This window comes from Apium graveolens, chromosome 6, assembly GCF_009905375.1.
Source record: "Apium graveolens cultivar Ventura chromosome 6, ASM990537v1, whole genome shotgun sequence".
In the NCBI taxonomy this organism is placed as follows: domain Eukaryota; kingdom Viridiplantae; phylum Streptophyta; class Magnoliopsida; order Apiales; family Apiaceae; genus Apium; species Apium graveolens.
In genome coordinates, this window is record NC_133652.1 from 182,608,425 (window position 1) to 182,612,158 (window position 3,734).

Here is a 3,734-nt window from a genome sequence, read left to right on the forward strand (position 1 = left end):
GTTCCATGCACGGGCAAACCTGTTCATGCTGGAAGCCGGGAATGTAGAATACTCGGTCGTACCCCTCTTAATCTTCCAGTGAGTGTCGGGCTGGCACAGCGTAGCAATAATAAGATCCAGATCAAAGTCCTCTAGAGTCTTATCATTCCACGTGTCCTGCCCGGGCTTCCTCGCGGGCTGCTCAATCACCGTCCTGATAGCCTCTGCACTGTACTCCACAGTCCTCCCTCGAACCACCATGAAGCCATTCTTCTCAGCCTTCGCGTTCGCATATAACTCGCGAACAACACTCATGGGCACAGCAGCAGGTGCCTATTAGGGCGAAAACACGCGCTAATATTCACGCAAGTATACGCGTTCGCAAGTAGTATAAGATATAAATCAGATTCGTTCCCACAGAGACTGGTTTAGGTTAAGTTCAATTTATGCACCTATGCAACAGTGTATGGTTATCGCTCAATGCTAAGACAAATAACAAATTGGGTTTTTATTAAACTAAAAGATTAAACTAAATAACATTAACTAAGAGAATTGAGGTTGAATTAATATATATGACAAACATGGGATTCTAACTTCATTACTACTTCATTCAATAGCCTTATTGTTCTTAACCTTAGCATGTGATGGTGATGACACTAATCAGATAACACGAAACTAATAAACTCCAACTTTCGTTATACGAATACCATTCTACCAGACATCCACAAAAAAGATAGAAGCTGAATAGGCACCAATTATATTGATACCCTATATGTCTATAGAATTTGACAACATAACAGTTTAAGCACAAGTTATCCATCTTGATTACATAGGGCAAGTAAAACGGTTAGAGTTACCTATGAATCATGCATACACATACATGAACCTATGCTAGCATGATAAGTTCTAAACCTCTATATTCACTGTCATTTCAATAGAGATTAACACGCTTTTTTATATGTTAGCTACGCACATAAGATGAATAAGCACAACCAATACTAGGATATCAATCAATCACCACACACCAAGATATCGAAACAAATTAATTATTGAAATCTATAAGTAAATCCGTTAGAATCCCACGACAACGATTAGCCCATAATAGAACTCATTGTCACCATGGGTTCATATGAAAGCATGGTATAAAACAAGGTCTTAATAAACTGAATAATAATTAAAGTACGAATAAACGAGATCTAGGTTCAACAAGAATGAAAACGAGCATCCAAAGTTACAACTAATTCAAAAAATCACAAGTTAAAAACAAGATCTTCTTTTTTGGAGTTGTTCTGTGCTTCTAGGTCTTCTCCTTGGTATCCCAATCTTCCCGGATGATGAAAACCCTTTTTTAAGTATATATACGCCCCTAGTGGACCTGGACCCTTAAAACCATCAAATTCCACTCAAAAAACGTATTTTCCGCGAAATCAGCGACCAACCGCGCCTTGGGCGGCCGCTCAGCTCTCCGGGCGGGCTCTCAGCTCTCCTAGGCGGCCGCTTAGCTCTCCTGGGCGGGCGCTCAGCTCCTATCTGGAATTTTTTTTGATGAATCTTATTTTGACCATAACTTGAGTTCTACTAGTCAGAATTAGGCGATTCAACTGCCCACGCGAAGCTAACGAGATTCTATACAACTTGACAATGGCCTTGGCTTCCAAATATGATCAATTTTTATAATATTTCTCTACAACTACCCACCGCTTAGGAAAAGACGGTGGAGGATAGATCTATTTCTCCCCTGTATTATCCTCAGGAGGAGTGTGCTCAACAATAGTCTTCCTTGGTTCCACTTCTGCTTCCTGCTGCTCTACTTCTTTCTCAGCCCCAGCTTCTTCAGTCAACGCTTGAGTTTGTTCGGGATTCGCAACCTTTTTAGACTTCAAAGTGATTGCCTTTACCTGCTCCTTAGCTTCCTTCCTTCCTGGAACTTCAGTGTCACTAGGTAGTGTACCAGGCTGACAATTTAGCAAGTCATTGGCAACTTGCCCAATTTGATTTTCCAAGGTCTTGATATAAACAGCTTGACTCTTACACATAATCTTTAACTCCTCTAATTCAAATTTTTCATTAGCTTGTTGCAGCTGAAGTTGCTGTCTTGGTGTATATTGCGGTTGCTGAAAACTAGGAGGGTTGTACTGCTTAGCTGGATACTGTTGATAAGGCTGTTGAACCATATTCTGAGCATTTCTCCAACTGAAATTAGGATGATTGTGGTTGTTGGGATGATAAGTGGCTGGCACAGGTTGCTGCGAACGCTGAAAGTTGCTCACGAACTGAGCTGATTCACTAGAAATTGTGCACTAATCAGTCTCATGGGTAACAACACAAAGCTCACAGACACTAGCGATTTTATTAACCCCATGATTAGCCAAAGTGTCCACCTTCATCGTCAAACCTTAAGTTGGGCAGCTATAGCAGTTTCTACATCCAACTCCAGAATTCCTGCTATTTTCCCCTTAGCCAGTCTCTGGGAAGGATTCTGGTACTCATTAGCAGCCATCAGTTCAATCAATTCATAAGCTTCATCGTAGCTCTTAGCCCACAAGGCTCCTCCTGATGCTGCATCGGGCATGGGTCTAGAAGTAGCACACAATCCATTATAGAAATTGTTAATAATCATCCAATCAGGCATGCTATGGTGTGGGCACTTCCTTAGCATCTCCTTATATCGATCCCAAGCCTTACATAGAGATTCTCTAGTTTTCTGGGTAAAGTGAGTAAGAGTATTCCTGATTGCAGCAGTCTTCGCCATAGGGAAGAATTTAGTGAGAAACTTTTAAGCAAGATCTTCCCAAGTGGTGATAGACCCTGCTGGTAGAGAATGTAACCATCACTTAGCTTTTTCCCTCAGAGAGAATGGGAAGAGTCGCAGCTTGATAGCATCTTCAGTCACATAATTGAACTTGAACGTGTCACAGATCTCGATGTAATCCCTGATGTGCATGTTGGGGTCTTCAGTAGGAAAACCCCAAACTGAATTGAGTTCTGTATCATCTGAATCGTGCTTGACTTGATCTCAAAAGTGATAGCCCTAATGGATGGCCTGATGATGCTTGACTGAATGTCATTAATCTTAGTCTGAGAATAGTCCATCAAAGCCTTAGGATTTTCTGCTTGATCTCCCATCACTACTAAAACTGTTTCTTCGACTTTCTCTTCTTCTTCTTCTACCTTCTTTTCTTCTTCGAAAACTTTCTTTCGAACCACCAAAACTTCTTCCTCGGCTTTATTCAGTATTCTCTTACGAGTACGCAAACGCGTATGCATACACCCTCGCTAGAGTACTTGAAATAAGACAAGACAACAGATAAGTAACAATGTCCGAGTCAATGAACTTTAATGACCACTGATGGAAAATACATAAACTAAAAATTAACACTGTACTCCCCGGCAGCGGCGCCAAAAACTTGTTAGTCGCTAAACACGCGCTAATAATTCACGCAAGTATACGCGTTCGCAAGTAGTATAAGATATAAATCAGATTCGTTCCCATAGAGACTGGCTTTGGTTAACTAATTAATTTATGCACTTAAGCAACAATGTATGGTTATTATTCAATGCTAAGATGATAACAGATTAAGGTTGTTTATAACTAAGAATTAAACTAACAATTATAACTAAGAGAATAAAGAGGGTTGTATATTATATGAGACAAATATGGGATTCTAACTTCATTAAATACTTCATTCAATAGCCTTATTATTCTTAACCTTAACATGTAATAGTGATGACACTAATCAGATAACACGGAACTG

The 3,734-nt window shown here is 40.2% G+C and overlaps 1 non-coding gene across 1 annotated transcript; it reads left to right on the top strand.

Moving 5' to 3' along the window:
• Nucleotides 1-2,609: 2,609 nt before the first annotated feature.
• On the top strand, nucleotides 2,610-2,716 carry LOC141669277 (small nucleolar RNA R71). Its single transcript, XR_012553564.1, has one exon. It is a non-coding gene; the product is annotated as a small nucleolar RNA R71 (small nucleolar RNA).
• The last annotated feature ends 1,018 nt before the right edge of the window (nucleotides 2,717-3,734 follow it).